Source organism: Rhipicephalus microplus, unplaced genomic scaffold, assembly GCF_043290135.1.
Source record: "Rhipicephalus microplus isolate Deutch F79 unplaced genomic scaffold, USDA_Rmic scaffold_14, whole genome shotgun sequence".
NCBI classification, from domain to species: domain Eukaryota; kingdom Metazoa; phylum Arthropoda; class Arachnida; order Ixodida; family Ixodidae; genus Rhipicephalus; species Rhipicephalus microplus.
Genome location: NW_027464587.1, coordinates 33,172,769 through 33,189,935, shown reverse-complemented (window position 1 = coordinate 33,189,935; position 17,167 = coordinate 33,172,769). Strand labels below are relative to the sequence as shown.

The 17,167-nt window shown below is 43.5% G+C and overlaps 1 protein-coding gene and 1 long non-coding RNA gene across 2 annotated transcripts in view; one reads left to right on the top strand and one right to left on the bottom strand.

The window, feature by feature from the left end:
• LOC119180815 (uncharacterized) overlaps positions 1–17,167 on the bottom strand; it is a 318,155-nt gene that overhangs the window by 42,077 nt on the left and 258,911 nt on the right. The gene's annotated exons all lie outside the window — the stretch shown is intronic.
• LOC142784435 (uncharacterized) lies at positions 627–2,682 on the top strand. The gene is made up of 3 exons (XR_012888630.1): positions 627–788; positions 2,107–2,192; positions 2,558–2,682. It is a non-coding gene; the product is annotated as an uncharacterized LOC142784435 (long non-coding RNA).

The window sequence follows — 17,167 nt, the reverse complement described above, 5'->3', positions numbered from 1 at the left end:
TATAACAACCTCGGCACGTTTCGTGGTGCGTTACAAGCCTTCTAAACATCCGCGACTGTGGATTAATTTGTTCCAGCTTCGACTACGCATTCAGTGTTTGCGGCACCATACGCGGAAGTGCCAGACACAGACAATGCAAAAAGAAATTCCTCTGGAAAAAGGTGTAGCGATGCTCTCCCGCTAATGCCACCGAGGACGAAATAATTATTGTTTCTGGCCATTCTATGGTGCACTTTGTTTTCCGCAAGTTTTGCTTCACTATTTTTCGCCCACTGCAATCGCATTCCGTCAAAATACTCCAAGAACCCGAGGCTGGTAAATAACCTGCGTCGCTGTGCGACTGGCTGGAAGGAGAGTTGCCATTTACAAGGAGTCATTCCGCGAGGAACGGCCGTCCGCCGTATGCGCCATAGTGTTTGCTCTTCGGCGCCGTCCTGGCGGGTTTCCCGCTCCTCCCCCCCCCCGCTCACCCCGGCCAGCGTTGCTCCCACAACGGCGGCGTAGATAAGCGAATAGTTGCGTCACCAAACAATTGCGTCGACAGCTGCGGCGCCGCCGCGGCGCTTTAGCCGCCGCCGGTGCCTCCTCCTTCTCTCTCTCAACGTCGCTCTCTCTGTCTCATCGTCTTTCAAATGCGTTGCGTTGGTCTGGGGTCTTGGTCGCTGTGTGTGTTCTAGCGAACAGGCGCATATTCAATGGTGGTCACGCATGACACCGTGTTCGAAGTGACGCTCGGATTAAGGAATATTCATGGAGTGGCGGACACGGACAACGTGGGCCTGTTAACGGTGAGTGTACTGTTTTCGTAAATAGTAATCATACAGCGCTAGCTGGCCGCCTGCAGCAGCTCTGCCGAAGTAGGCTGCCAGCCATTTACAACAGCATGCGTTCGCGGGCCTGTTGCAGATGCCCGATTAAACGTGTGACTTAACGAGTTCACACTGCTATGCGCGATGTTGTGTAAGTGCCTGCATCACTCATACAGTGAGTGATGTGATCACTTAACAAGGGCGGGATTAGTTGCTGATCGCACATTGTCTCTACACTGCACAAAGTGATTGATATTGTTTTAAGATGTGCTTTGGACTACATCGTAATAACATTTATATTAATACTCAAATGTGCAACGTGCTTCTGTAGGTGTAAGCGCAAAAAAGAAAGAAAAAGCAAAAAATATGTACAGAGGCGCACTGTACGAAATGGCTTTTTTTTTGCTTAAAGACGGTATAGTTGGAGGTGCTGATATGCCGCGATGCTCCCAGCACGTGCGCCTCGGTCTTTTAAGCTATTTAGGACAAGTGCCACCAGCAACAGGGAAAGATCTAGCAGACTTCCAAAGGCGCGTTGTTGTGGCCATCGCCGTGCGTTGTTTTCCCTCGTTTCTGTTTGCTGTTTTCGTGCTTCGCTTTCATCTGCGATAATGTTCGGCGTTATAACAAAATCGAGAGAGTATACGGGACTGTTCGAGCTATGTGCGGTAGCTCTAGCATAAGCCATGGCTGCTGCAACGTAGTCGGCGTCCGCGCGCGTTGGTGTCGTTCGAGCGCTCTTACTTCCGTGATTGTGTTTAACTGAGTATTTAGGCACGGGTTACGTTTGTAAATCCCGTAGTCAATATTCGCTAATAGCGTGCCCCTGATTGCCATCAGAGGATGGGCTTGGTTGTCGAAATATGCCAGACGCTTTTTCTGAAAGCAAGCTTTGAATTTTTTTTATAAAAAGAAGTACTTTCATACGTGCAAGGCAGTGCCTATTGCAGGCCCGCAACTCTTTAAAAACTGGACGAGCTATCACACCTTTTATCAAATTACAATGAATTAAGATGATTGAATTATAGATGACGAATTTCTGTGCTAGATTAGGTGCACAAAACACATGTTCGCCGCCCTACGTCTAGAAAGCAGGCAAATAGGAAGCACAGCGTCAAATTTGGATTAGATTCCATTGACGGAGCGTCTTGTGAGAGTAGAAAGAACGAGAAAATTGTTCGTTTTTGATGCCCTTATAGAGGCAGTCAGAATTGCACTGATTGGTGACTTGTAACAATTCCTCAGATTGTTAGAGGCGTGATTAAAGTCAGTAAATCTTTTACTTTTTTTTTTGCAGACCTCTTCGCTAGTGCCACGCCCAAGATCATTTGTTCTCATGTAAAAGAGAAAGCAGAGATGCCTTCACTGTTTGTACATGAAGAGGTAAGTTTCTTGTGCATTTTGATTAATGTTACATGTTCTTAACGTTGTACTTTAGGAATTGTTTTTCACACTGGCTCACTACCCTTGAAGGAATTTGATTCTTAGGTGAGTTCAGGCTTTCGTAAGTGCCATTTTTGAGCTGTAGTCTTACAACTTCACCTCATTTCGGGAATTTGCTGTATGCTGGAAAACTCTTATCTTTATCATATGAAATTATTGGAATGTATGGGTTGTATGCTTCGAGTTCAGTGTAATGTCAATTACACGCCATTTCGAAGGATACACACTACACATTCTTTATATATGGTGCTGCCAAAACAGCACGAACATCCTTTTATGAGAAGTCATATTTGCTCTTAGTACAGGATGAGAGGGTGCCGCTGACGTCCTGCGTAGTCTACCCCCCGGCCCCAGCCTAGAGCAAGCCTACTTCCTGAACCTCCACATGGATAACCGAAAAATCTTCCGTGTCAGTAATGACGAAGAAGGAGTGACATCACTGATGAGTTGATTTTTTTTATTTTCAGCATTGTCTACGGCCGCAAGGCCTTTAACAACCACCGTGATTGAGCGGCTTTTTCTCGGCGTGAGTTTGGAGTTTATCAAAGAAGTTGTTCAGGCAGTACGACGCTGAAAATTTTAGTGTCACAATGCCTGAACAACTTTTTCTAGTGTGGTCATAGTAGATGAACAAACATTGTTATTTGTGTAAGTTATTTTTGCTTAAATATAGCTGGACCATTCCATGCCAAACGTCCCAGCCACTTTGGCGACCATCTGAATTGTATTTGAAAAAAAAAGTGCTGACTTACTGCGTTGAAAACAGTGAACTGCTAGAATATTTCAGCGAGAAAAAAAGTTTTGTTCATGTGGCTGGCTTATAACTTCCTGGCATAATGCCGTCTGTGTGCTGTTTGTGGAAAATTTCGTTTTAAATCTACCGCTTATTTTTTCTAAAGCAAATTCGGTCTACCTGTTAAATAAATGTGCTTCTGTAAGGTATTTGAAGCTCAATAATAATAGTGCAATTTTTTTGCCACATTCGCTTCCAAGAATAAAGGCAAAATGTGTTATGTTTGCATTTTTTATTGCAATATTGCACTTTGTATGATTATCTGAGCAGTGAATACTTACTCCACAGAAGGTATATTTTGAGGAAAAAATATCTTTAGACCTCTCAAGCTGCTGAAATATGCGAGAAAATATCACGAATTTCACAAAATTGTGATTTTTGTCCGTATTGAGGTGCAAGTTGCTCCCTGTTGGATACAATGAAAACTCATCATTATACCTGAATTGTAAGAAAATGAATTTTTTTCTGTAATAAAAATCTTATCGCAAAAAGGACAGTAAAGAGCGCTGTCAACTGAATTTTATTGAAGGTGCTACGAGCGTTTTTATACTGAGCACAAGACCAGGGCTCATCTGCAACAACACATGTGTGACCATGACAAAATAATTTTAACCGAGAAAAGAATACTCTTTTTCGGAAAAGATAAGTGAAGGTGTACTGATGCATTGATCCTTGGCCTTCCTGATAAAGAGTTCTAAAATCTCTCATTTTTCTGCTTGCTTTTTTTTCAAAAACCGTGTTTTATGAAACCTAGGACTACACTTACATTCTTTACGGTGCCCGGCCATGAGACTACTATAGCCCTTCTTAACATTTAAGGCATGCTGTCTTGCTTGATCATTGAAGCATTGCCCAGTTTGTCCTATGTTTACTTTTCCACATGTTAGCGGCATCTTATACACATTAGATTGGCATTCAGTAAACCTATTCTAGTAACGAATGGTGCAAGATTGACTATTCCTGTTGCTGTAAGTACATGCACTTTTGAAAGCTTGCAAGGGGTGGAAAACAACAATGTCATATCTGCTGGCTCTTTTCCTAAAATTGTGAGACACCTTATGTACGTAGTACCGTGTGACATGCAAAGGTGATTGGTCATTCTCTTTTTCTTTTGGTCCTGTTTTCTTTAACTTTACTTTCTGCAGGAGGGTTTCGCAAACAAGTGTGATGATGCTGTTGGGGTATTGGCTGGTGATATCAGCCCAGGAGTGCTAAGAATGTTCTGCCTTTTCATAGAAGGCATTCAAAACTAGTAGAAAGAGGAATTGATACCACATGTACTCAGGCCACCCTTCAGAAGTCATGTTAGCACAAGGGTGAGGTCAGGTTTAAAAACCAGATTAAAAGACTAAAAAATGCTGGGTATCCCAACAGAATCATCACACCCGTTTGCAAAACCCTCCTGCAGAAAGTAAAGTTAAAGAAGACAGGACCAACAAAAAACAATGACCAAAACCTTTGCATGTTATACCACATCATGTGTCTCACAATTAAAAAAATAGCCAGCAGATATGATATTAGCGTGTTGTTTTCACCCCCTTGCAAGCTTTCAAAAGTGTGTGTACTAAACAGCAACAGGAATAGTCAATCTTGCCCCATTCGTCACGAGAATAGGTTTACTTAATGCCAATTTAACGTTTGTAGAAGTATTTTTTATCAGGTAAACCAATGATCAGTGCATCACTAAACGTTCACTTATCCTTTCCGAGAGGGAGTATTCTTTTCACAGTCAAGATTATTTTGTAGTGCTCACACGTGTCGTCGCGCATGAACACGGTTCTTGTACTCCGTATAAAAGCGCTCGTAGCACATTCATTAAATTCAGTTGACAGTCGGTGGTATTTCCTGTCCTTTCTGTCTCTTCCTAAAGTTGTCGCGCTGTGACTAGCACACAACCACGATGAACCAACTCTCCCAAATTAAGCTCTTGTTACGTAACACGTAGACCAGTTTCGTATGGAAAGAAGGAGCAGTGCTTTTAAAATAAAATTTTTCACATACAACACCTAGACGGCATTCCAGGAAGTTCAGAGGGCAGCCACGTGACCAAATATTTTTCCTCTCCTAAATACTCCAGAAGTTCACTATTTTCAATGCAGCACGAGTTTTTCGAATACATTTGAGATGGTTGCCAAAATGGCTGGGACATTTGGCATAAAGTGACCCAGCTGTGTCATTAGCCATAATTATGCATTACCTCTTTTGTTTTTTGTGTGTTTTGACTCAGTTTTGTGTTCGTTTTTAGCTCATTGTGTTTCTGATCATATTGTATTGGTTTCTTAAGTATTCGCTAAAGTTATATGTGCGAAAACCCGTATATGTTTGCATGTACATCATTTCTCATAACCAATTGTTATACATCACGGAATACAAAGCTTAATCCACTGTGATTGTATACATTTGAAAACACTATCCATATATATTTTTGTGTGCATCACTTCTTGGGAACAATTGTGTACATGAAGGCGTATATAGTGAAATCATGGTGATTGTATATATTTGAAAGAATGATTAGTATATATTTGCCTGTATTTCATTCCTATTAACCGATTGTGTACATGAAGGAGTATTAAACTGGAAACCACTGGGATTGTAGATACTTGAAAGAACTACAGGGATATATTAGCGTATATTTCCTTTGTAGTCATTATGTACTTGAAGCAGTATACTAAACTGAAACCAGTGTAATTGTATGTTGCAAAGAATTGTCAATGAAGGGAAACTGAATAAATATAATAAACATTTGAGGTGTTGCATGTGTAGTGTACGTATACGTGAACGTATATCTGGTGAAAAAGTTGTGTGGCAGAACAAAAGTTTATGTTTTATTTGCCTATTAAATAAACGCAATATGCAAGGGCAGCAAGGCTTCATTTTCTGTAACGCGCATTATGCATATACTATGAAGTATATATAGATCCAGCACAAGTTCATACACGATAGTACGCGTTTATATTTTTGCCCAGATGCAATGAATGGAGCTCGACAGGTGGCGCACCATTGATAATCAGGACCACTTTCTTCAAGTAGTGTGTAATCAGTGCATGCCGATATCTATTAGTGCAGTCTAAAAGAATACTGGCACCCCTGCCATGGGCACTCAACACCCTTGTGCACCCTTCTCGCACCCTCCTCAGAGGGTGCTAAAAAAGTGATGGACATCGAAGGCACCCTTCCTTAAGGGTGTTTTTGTAACACCCTACAGTTTTTTTACATGTACACCCTATTCTAAGGGTGCATGAAAAAGCACCCTTTTTTGAAGGTGCTGAATTAACACCCTTAGGGTGTCTTCCACGGGACAAGCTCATTTACACCCTTCTGGGTGTAAAAATTTTTACTGTGTACCATAGCGATAGTTTGCGAACATATTACGCCGTCGTCATTATTTGCGCCATAAGCCTCATGCAGCTGCTTCTTCAACGGAACACAAGGCTTTAACTGCCCCTTAAGTTGCGATTGTGTGACAGCCATGGTCAGATCCTAACAGTGCGCAATTCGCTGCACTCGGAGGTTGCACGTCTCATCAGGGCAATCGAAACAAGGAGATCAAAATGAATACGCGCGTACGCTTTTCGCAACGTCACAATTGTGAGGATTCGCCAAACAACAACGTCATTTAGGCGGCACCAGGGAAGTGCAGGTGAAGTTAATGTGGACGGTTGTCGTAACTGCATATCTCAATGCGCTAACAATTTCGCTTCGCTGGTCGTGCTCGAGCTTGTTGGCGGCATCCGGTTTCTTGTAATAACCACAGTAATTGGGCTACATGCAACGCACAAGAAAAACTGTGCTTTTATTTTCAGCCCCCTCAAGGATACTATACAATAAATACAATCGGAGTGACTTACGAGTGTGAAAAACATTAACGCACAACGAGATGGGAAGTACAACTCGCTGCTCGTAGGCTATCGTTCATCGTGGCTGTCACTCTGAGCGCGTTGACAACCATTCCGGCCGATGGCTAGAGGAATGATCGGGTGCAGAGGCCGAAGCCTCCTCCGCGTCATTCTAGACGGACGCAAAAAAGCGTTATTTATTTCTCTCTCTCTCTCTTTGAACATTACTGCTGAAAGTAATCTGAGGAATTCTCTCCACTGAACGACTTCAATAGCACCAACAACGCGTCATTCACCACGTTTATCTGGGTGTGCGGATAAAATTTTGTTCTGATACTCGGCAAGAAAAGAATCATTTGCAGTGAGCTGCCATTTATCAACGACCGCAAAAAAACAAGTGGCGCAGCGTAGGCCAAGGTTTGGAATATAAAATCGCGAGCCTGCGCTACTTTCCGCGTTCAACGAATGTTGTGAAATTCATGCACTATGAAGGCTCTGACGAATGCTATACGCACGAAAAACAAGGTGAGTTTTCACTTAAATGGTCAGGCGTTAATACTCAACTATTCAAAGTCGCTGTAGAAAATTTCGCGAAGCTGATATGTGTACTCTGCGGGCAATAATCGAAAGCACGAGTTGCCACGTATTTTCACGAAAACTTTGCGTCTCGCAAGAACGAACCAGATTTACCGTGGCACGAACGGTCTAGTAATATACATTGATGCACAAAACATACGAAGTGGTTTGTGTTCGTTTCTTGCTAACGCGGTAACACTGAAGCAAGCCTCACTGAATAAAAAAGCGTTGAGAGCGTCTGCCTATGCGAGATCATCCTCGAGAGGACGCACCTGAATTAGACTAGGCGGCGAGACAGTCTATGAACGTTGCGAATCGTAATATTACAAGCACTTGGATGTCCGGAAGACTTTTATCTGCATAAATTCACAGCCTGAATAAAAGAGCGATTTTCACACCCCTCGTACCTTTTTCATTCTGGGACAAAAATACCGCATCCGTTCGGGTTCCTAAAGTTCTCTGCGTTTCTTCAAGTATTAGATTCCCGAGTACGCACGTTGCAACTCTGCGTGCCTAAGCTCGACCCTTTAAAAACCAAAAACATTTCCGAGCGAGTCGAAACTAATAATGCGGCGTTATATCATATCATGTTACAAGAAAGAAAATTTAACATGAATATAGCGCAACGTGGTTATAACATGACCGAGGACAGATAGAAAATACTCAAAACCTAAGTAAATTTTAGAAAATTATGTGCCAGAATAAGCATGTTGGAAGACGTGAGTGATATAAAGCTATAAAAAGTACGCTTCTCAGGAATTCGATAACGTTTATATTGGTTGATGAAATGCCGCTCACGATGCAGCAAAAATATCAAACAAACAAGATTCAAATAGATTTCATGCATATTTGGAATCATTAAGGTATGAAACCTTTGAAAAAGGTCACGTGAACGCTCCGAGTTCGATGAACCAAACCATACAATTCGGGTACAAGCCATTATTGCATCATCTAACTTGTTAGGCTGAACTATCCCGTCCTCGTTAGCTTATAACTGCGTTTCGAATGCACTTCACGTGAGTTTAAAGAATCTTGACGACGTGTTGAATCAATACCGTGTTGAATCAATTTATCTTGAATGTGTCTTTCCTATTCATACACATGCTTTTTATGGACAATTTTTTGAACACTCGTATATACTACATTTCCCCCCAAACATGTGGTTGTACATACATAGCCCCTGATTCATTCGTATTATGTTTTTAATGGATCCATTACTAGCCAATAGGCTAAGGATCCAGACATTCATGCATGTATTTGGTGAAAATGAAAAAGAGACAATAAACAATCTTGAATCTTGAATACGCTTAACTTGTATGGTAAACAACTGCGAGAAGTTCAATTGTCAACACTTAAAAAATCGTGCATTCAGAAACGAAGGTACTAGACAGTTTGTATACGTACTATCTTTTTCCCAAAGTGTTTGTACAAGGTGGGGACTAGAACGTAAAATTATTGTAATAAGAACTTGCCTTTTCAAACGAAGTATATTAGGAAAAAGCTCACATTGTCACCCGACGTCGTTGTAGTAGTTGTCCGCACTGCGAGCGTTCTCGCTTCGCCGCTCGTTATCCCCTTCGTCGCCTCTGTGTTTCCGCTAGAGCTTTAGAGTAATTAAAACCCCTTGATTTTGGGAAAGTAATGACACTCTCCACCAGGCGCACGTTTCCTCCTCGATTCTCCTCGCCCGCTTGCCGTATGCGCGGCGCCATTTCTCGCCGACGCTCCAGCGCGCGCCGCAGAATTCAATGGAAACGGTGTATTTGCGGCAGCTTGCGCGCCACAGTAGTGCTTTCATTTGTTTAAATGGTGATAATAAAATTAGGAACACTTAGGCGACCGTGTACTGAAAGATTAGCTTCTTCCAAAGGTCGTATAGGTGGGGCACGATAACTGTTTACAAGATTTTATAGGGAGTTCTACGATGCGGATGTTTTTCTGCTGCATATTAACATGCTGTACGTTTGTATCTCATGTAGTTCCGCTTGTGGCATGTTCGTCTGTGTTCAGATTTTTTTTCGTGCATGTGCGCCAGTGTACGACAAGGATACTTAGAGCGTCACATAGTGCAATGACTTCGTGGATGGTGGATTGTTTAGCCATGTGTTCATCTTCTCGGCGTGAAAGTAGCTTTGCACAGTAGCCTCCAAACTGAAGAAGTCTTTTGAGCAAAGTCAGTACGATTGTCACTAACAGTGACTCATCCACCACAATAACAGAAACATAAAAAATGATTGTTTAGAACTGCGTTTTCAGGTTTTTGTCAAGGAAACTAGCGATAGAGTTACCTGTGAGAAACGAAACTCTGCAACAGGAATGTCATCATAATCTGCGCGTCAATAGCGACAGAAAAATCCGATCCGGACTGACTGATCCCAGTCAGAAGTACCCTTGTGACACTGGTATAAAAATAGTACAGTTTCTTATTGGGGAATTGAAGACATGGTAATGCAGGTGCGACCAAAATGATTGCGGCCACGGTCTCCTAGAAAATGGCTCACTCGCTATCATCGTATCATCGTGCTATATCGCTTTTTTTTCGTTGCTCTTTTGTATTTCTTTATTTCTTTCGATAGACCACATCTCTTGAATTTTGCGTGTTAACTCCCCCCTAAAAATTCACAAAATAAATACCCTTATGGAAACGTCGCCAATTAGTGTCATCTCTATTCATCCATTCATTTGTTTTCTGCAACGAACGTTCTCCTAAACGAATCCTAACAGCCATAAAAAGCATGATCGCGAAGCTGTCTCATCCCACGTAATTGTTCGCAGCGAAAGCAAACTACCGTTGCGCATTATCGACGATTGTCGAGGTGCGCGCGAGGTGAAGAAGTATGAGCTGTGTGTTTTTATTTATTTTATTTATTCATTTATATATACTGCAGAACAGCATTTTGGTCCAGGAAGGACGAGCATAAGAAACGTCAAGTGATTCGTAAGAGCAAAAAAAAAAACATGTATCCATACGCTAACAGAGGTGACATGTCTGTGAAACAGCAACAAAACTTATAACACAATTAAACACTCTAATCACCAAGCAGATAACGTTCCAGTGACATAACGAAATTGTCAGCCGAAAAATATCATGAGGCAGTGAATTGAATTCTTCAACTGTTCAGGAAAAATAACTGTATGCCTAAGCAATACATCGTGCAAATATGGGTACCAAGGATCGATCATGTTTGCGGTGGGCATTCCTAGCAGTGGCTGGCTGGACGCTACAAGCTACATTTAAGGCAATTGCCCATGACATAATTTCTGTTAAACTATAAATGATTAAACTTGCTTTTTGTTTCTAACAAAGAGATTCAGCATATTCAAGACAACTCCACTTTGAAGCAACGCACGAATAGCCGAGGAAAAGATCACAGCATATCCACGAGGTAAATAATGACGAGTGGGGCGAAGCGTGCAGACGGACCAACACACAGACAGATGGATGGACACATGGACGGACGGTCAGATGCGCACACGGACGCACGGAAGCATGGACGGAGTGATAGACGCTTCGTCCCACTCATCATTATTCACTCCGTGGATATGCCCTGACACCATTTTTATTGACATCCAATGCAATGCAACTGGCTACTACGACGACACGGGGCATACAACCCACGGTGCAAGGAGCTTCGCTCTAAAAACAAGTATGTTGATGAGCAGACCGAAACAATATTTCAAAGGCAGCATTCCGTGATGCTTTGATACGAGCAATAAGAAAGGCACCTTACCTCACAAAGTACACTGTTATTTGTCGCAACGAAGTTTTTTCGGCCGAGGTTGCTCAGCCACTAACTGCTGCTTGCTCAAGCCATCGCGTTTACCTTGGGGTATCATAAAAAGTCCGTAACCATTTTCACTGTGGTTGTTGCAGTCATAGGCGCAACAGCCCGGCTTAGCGCCCGCATAAAGTTCAGTAACCAAGCGCGTGCTAAGTTTGTTACGTAGAGCGTCGGCGAAAAAGTGCACAAGAGAAAAGAAAAAAACACAAGCAAAGCGCAAGATCTACGCGTCTGCAAAGGCAACCGCGAAAAAGATCAAACATCGTGCGGAAAAAGTGTCGTAGACCAGGAGGGCATGAGGGTGGTGAGGAGGGAGAGAGGATGTCGCGCGCGTGGCGGCGAGTAAAGTGGATGGAGATACTATCCCGAAATCAGGGGGTTTTAAGAGTGATTGGCCTGTGATGCCATCTACTGTGCACAAAATTGAACTAGTTCTGTATAGGCGATGTAGAATGGAGCATCTCATGGCGACTGGGGCTCGGTCACTGCGTTCGCATAACAGCTGCGAGCGCGTGGGTCTCGCCAATGAAATTTACACCACCTTTCTACGTAGGATTTAAAACCAAAGCATCACGATGTCACCCAGCGTCGGCGACCCCACCATTAAAAATCGTCAGAATATATTGTAGCAAAACTTTAGGGTTGTCTAAGGTAGACACATCTAAAGACAGTCGAGACAAAGAAGTGCGGGAGCAATTTCGCATAGGCAAGCGATGACAAGTCGACACGATGATTTCAGGGAGCACTTATTATGGGTTTATTTACCTAATAGAACTTAAAATTACACAATGCACCAAGTCACAAATAAAAAAACATGGAAAATGGTGACATACCCCTAAGCTTGCATGACTGGTCTCTGGTGGTGAGATGCGCTGTTGACCCCGAGTCCGCTCACCCCAAAAAAGGCCCGAGTCGCTGCTTAAATAGGGTTTTCCAGCATCCACGGGTGCGCGAACAAATCAGGCAAGCCGAGGATAATCAATCTCAACACGAGTTTTCATGGTCGCGTGAAGCCTCGCAAGAAAACTGTAGCAGCTTTTTCAAACAGGTACAGTCCTTAAAACGGCGTTAACGTGCACACAAGTGCTCAAATGTCGGCCCCCGATCGCCCCGGAGGACGCAAGCGGTGGCTCGCTCGTTTGGGGTAGTGACGGTAGTGGTTAGAAGAGGAGACCGGAACCTAATTTCTGCAGCCCGGTCGGGAGCCCGGCGCTGTGCCTGGCTTGGCGCGAAGAGCACAGTGACCGACCGGATGCAGCTATTCTGTGCAGACTGTCATTCTTCCTCGAGGCGGCCTCCTCGAGACAAGTCGTTAAATAGCGCTTTTAACAAGAGCACCTGGCAAAGAATGAACTCCAGCTGTAGCTGAAAGAGAAAAAGCTTTTTGCCAGACATTGCCTTCGCGACAATATATCCTTAACCGGGGCCAAAGGCAACTTTGCCCCCCCCCCCCCGCCACGTGAAGCCATCCGTGTGGGGGGGGGGGGGGGGCATGAGCCCTACTGCTCCCCCGTAGTTGGCGCTACTGTGTGAGCGTATCTATCTATCTATCTATCTATCTATCTATCTATCTATCTATCTATCTATCTATCTATCTATCTATCTATCTATCTATCTATCTATCTATCTATCTATCTGTCTATCTGTCTGTCTGTCTGTCTGTCTGTCTGTCTGTCTGTCTGTCTGTCTGTCGGTCGGTCGGTCGGTCGGTCGGTCGGTCGGTCGGTCGGTCGGTCGGTCGGTCGGTCGGTCGGTCGGTCGGTCGGTCGGTCCGTCCGTCCGTCCGTCCGTCCGTCCGTCCGTCCGTCCGTCCGTCCGTCCGTCCGTCCGTCCGTCTATCTATCTATCTATCTATCTATCTATCTATCTATCTATCTATCTATCTATCTATCTATCTATCTATCTATCTATCTATCTATCTATCTATCTATCTATCTATCTATCTATCTATCTATCTATCTATCTAGCCACCTACGACTTTTAGCTCCCCTGGCCATTTCGATGGCAGTATCAATACCAAAATTGGTAGGGAACAACACGACTCTATGACGAGCATAAGTGACTAGTCATAACATGAAAATCATAACTTTTATGTCATGGATGTTATAGAATACATTTCCTTGGTCTGGCTGCTCTTGAGGTGGTTTCGTTCACAAGGAATATTGCAAAACTGGCATGGTATGTCATGACTGCATGACGAACATAAGTGGCAGACCCTAACGTAGAAATGATGACATGCATGTCATGTAAGTCATGACTACACGCCACGCTCATGGTGCGCTCGTGGTCGTTTCACTAACCCTATATATACTAAGTTTGGTATTACGGGACGTGAATGAATGACGAAGGTACACGACTGGTGAAAACATGATAATCATGGCATGCGTATTATGTAAAAACGTGACTACATGCCATGATCATCATGCGCTCGGGGTCGTTTCTCTTGCTTCAGGTGTGCCAAATTTGGTATTACGTGACATGAATGACATACCAAGGTAAATCACACGTCTAAATGTGATAATCAAGACATGCATGTCATGTGAAACATGACTGCATGCTACGTTCATAGTGTGCTTATGGTTGTTGCGCTAGCTTCACATTCACCAAATTTGGTGTTACATGACTTGAACGGATGACGAAAGTATAGGACTGTGGCAAACGTAATATTCATGAGATGCGTGTCATGTAAGTACATGACAACATACCACGCTCATGATGCAGTGAAGGCCGTTTCGCTGGCCTCTAATAATCATCATCATCAGCCTGACTACGTCTACTGCAGGACAAAGGCCCCTCCCATGTTCTGCCAGTCAACACGGTCCTGTGCTTGCTGCTGCCAATTTATACCCGCGAACTTATTAATCTCATCCCCCCTCCCAATCTTCTGTCTCCATCTAACACACTTGCCTTCTCAAGGAATCCTGTTTGTTGCCCTTAATGACCAGTGGTTATTCTGTCTACGAGCTCTAATGCCCAGCCCATGTCCATTTTCTCTTCTTCAACTATGATATCCTTAAACCCGGTTTGTTCTCTAATCCACTCTGATCTCTCCTTGTCTCTTAAGGTTAAACCTAGCATTTTTCTTTCCATTGCTCGCTGCGTCGTCCTCAATTCAACCTGAACCCTCTTTGTAAGTCTCCAGGTTTCTGCTACGTAGCTAAGTACCGGCTAGATACAGCTGTTATATACCTTCCTCATGAGGGATAGTGGCAATCTACTGTCATGCTTTGAGAGTGCTTGCTAAATGTGCTCCACTCCATTCTTATTCTTTTAGTCCCTTCAACCTCGTGGTTCGGCTTTGCGGCTATTACCTGTCCTAAGTAGACATAGTTATTTTCAACTTCAATGCACTATTACTATCTTGAAGCGCTGTTTTCTTCCGAGGTTGTTGTACATTACTTTCGTTTGCAGCAATTTAATTCTAAGAACTACTTTTTTGCTCTCCTTGTCTAACTACGTTATCATGAGTGGCAATTCATCCCCCGAGTTGCTCAGCAATGCAATGTCTTCGGCGAAGCGCAGGTTACTAAGGTATTCTTCATTAAGCCTTATGCCTTACTGTTCCCAATCTAGGCCTCTGAGAACCTCCTGTAAGCACGCGGTAAATAGCATTGGGGAGATTGTATCCCCCTGCCTTACAACCTTCTTGATTGGTATTCTGTTGCTTTCTTTATGAAGCACTATGGTAGCAGTTGAACCCATGCAAATTTCTTTCAGGATGTTTATATATGCTTCGTCGACACCCTGATTCTGCAGTGTCTGCATGACTGCTGATATTTCTATGATTTCAAACGCCTAATCGTAATCTATGAAGGCTAAGTGTAATGGTTGGCTGTATTCTGAGCATTTCTCTCTTACCTGATTGAGAGTAAAAATGTTGTCGATTGTTGAGTTGCCTTTTCAAAATCGTGCCTGTTTCTTTGGTTGATTGAATTAAATGTTATCTTAATTTTATTTGCAATTACCTTTGTAAACAGCTTGTATGCTATGGAGAGCAAGCTGATCGGCGTGCCATTCTTCAAGTCCTTGTCATCCCCTTTCTAATGTGTTAGGATACTGTTAGCATTCTTCCCGTCAGGAGACACCTCGTAAACAGGGTCGCTAGTTTTTCATACACAATATGTCCTCCATCTTTCAGCAGATCTGATGTTACCTGATCCTCACCAGCAGCTTTGCCCCTTTGCATGCTCTCCAAGGCTTTTCTGACTTTTCCTATCATTACTGGTGGGGTGTCATCAGCGTTACTGCTAGTTCTTATATCAAGGTCGCGGTTGTGCTGGCTATGTAAGATCTATGTAATACTCCTCCGCTAATTTTACTATCCTATCCATATTGGTAGTTACTTTGCCTTCCTGGTTCCTTAGTGCATACATATGATTTTTGCCTATCCCAAGTTTTCTCTTCACTGCTTTGACGCTTCCTCCGTTCTTCAGAGCGTGTTTAATTCTCTCCATGTGATACCTTCTTACATCGGATACCTTATGCTTATTGATCAACTTCGAAAGCTCTACCAACAATATTTTTTCTGTTGCACTTGAGACTTTCACGCTTTGACACTTCTTGATGAGATTCTTCATTTCCTGGGAGAGCTTGCCAGCGTCCTGTCTAACTACAGTACCTCCCACTTCCACTCCACACTCCGTAATGATGCTCGTCGAATCATCATTCATTGCGTCAACGCTAAAGCTGGTTTTCTCGATAAGAGCCAAGAACCTGTTCCGAAGTGAGACTCTGATTACCTGTATTTTCCCTCTCAGTGCTCGCTCACTTATTGGCTTCTAGCGTATCAGTTTCTCTCATTCCTTCTTAAAGTCTAAGCAAATTTGGGACCGTACCACTCTAAGGTCAGTGCACTGTACCTTGCTAAGTACTTCCACATCCTGCGCGATGCCGGGGTGTGCATTCAGTATAAAGTCTATTTCGTTTTTATTTTTGCCATTAGGGCTCCTCCCAGTCCTCGTACGGTTCCTACGCTTTCGGGAGAAGGTATTCGAAACCCGTGCATGGGCAGCAGTCAGTAATCACTTCACTTGAAAAAATATCCCACTGAAATACTAGTGGACGAGTGCGAGCGCTTTGCGGCAACGGCATTCGACGCAGAGAGTGTGTGCTATCTATACACCGCGAAGCTGGAGCCATGGTCGAAACACGAGAGAAGGCACGCAGGCGCAGGAGGAGGCGAGATGAGTTGTCTTTAATTTTATTCAGGGGTGCTAAAGGCCCACTCACCAGGCTCTCAAAATAAAAAAAAGAGCTCAATATTCTTTCCCGATATTCCTCGTCCTTCTTAGCGCACTACTGTGACGTAGACGCTAGTTACTGTGACGTGTACAGCGTACATGCTCTCGATTCGTTGATATACGCAAAAATATCAAATGTGGTTTGTCTCCTGCACTGCTTTGCCGTGCAGCCGCTTATGTAGCGATGACGTAGTTGTTAGAACATCACCCTGCATGAGGTCCGTGGTTCGAATCGCGCAGTTCCCAACCAGATTAAAAAAAAGTCCGCGTGGTGATGGAACTGCATTAAGAAGCCTTGGGTGTGGCCTCATCGGTGACCAACACCAGTAACGCACTCCCTCACCAGAGAAGGATTGGCCACCCTGGTGCAGTATGTGGCCACTACCTCCCACATACATACGTCAATTAACTCACGGCCTCTAGTCCTCAGCGGCTGCGAAGCAACTGACCATGGTGGTCGTCAGATCTGCAACGCAGCAAAGAGTGCTAAGAATCTTTGGATCCGGACAGGCCACCATAGAAACCTGAACCCGGCAACGTTTCACGCTAGAAGCTTATCTAGTGAGGCAAGTGTAGATGTACTATTAGAGGAGCTAGGGGGCACGAAATTTATTTATTTATTTATTTATTTATTTACAGATACTGCTAATCCCATTTGTGATTTTAGCAGGAAGGGCATTTCATAGAA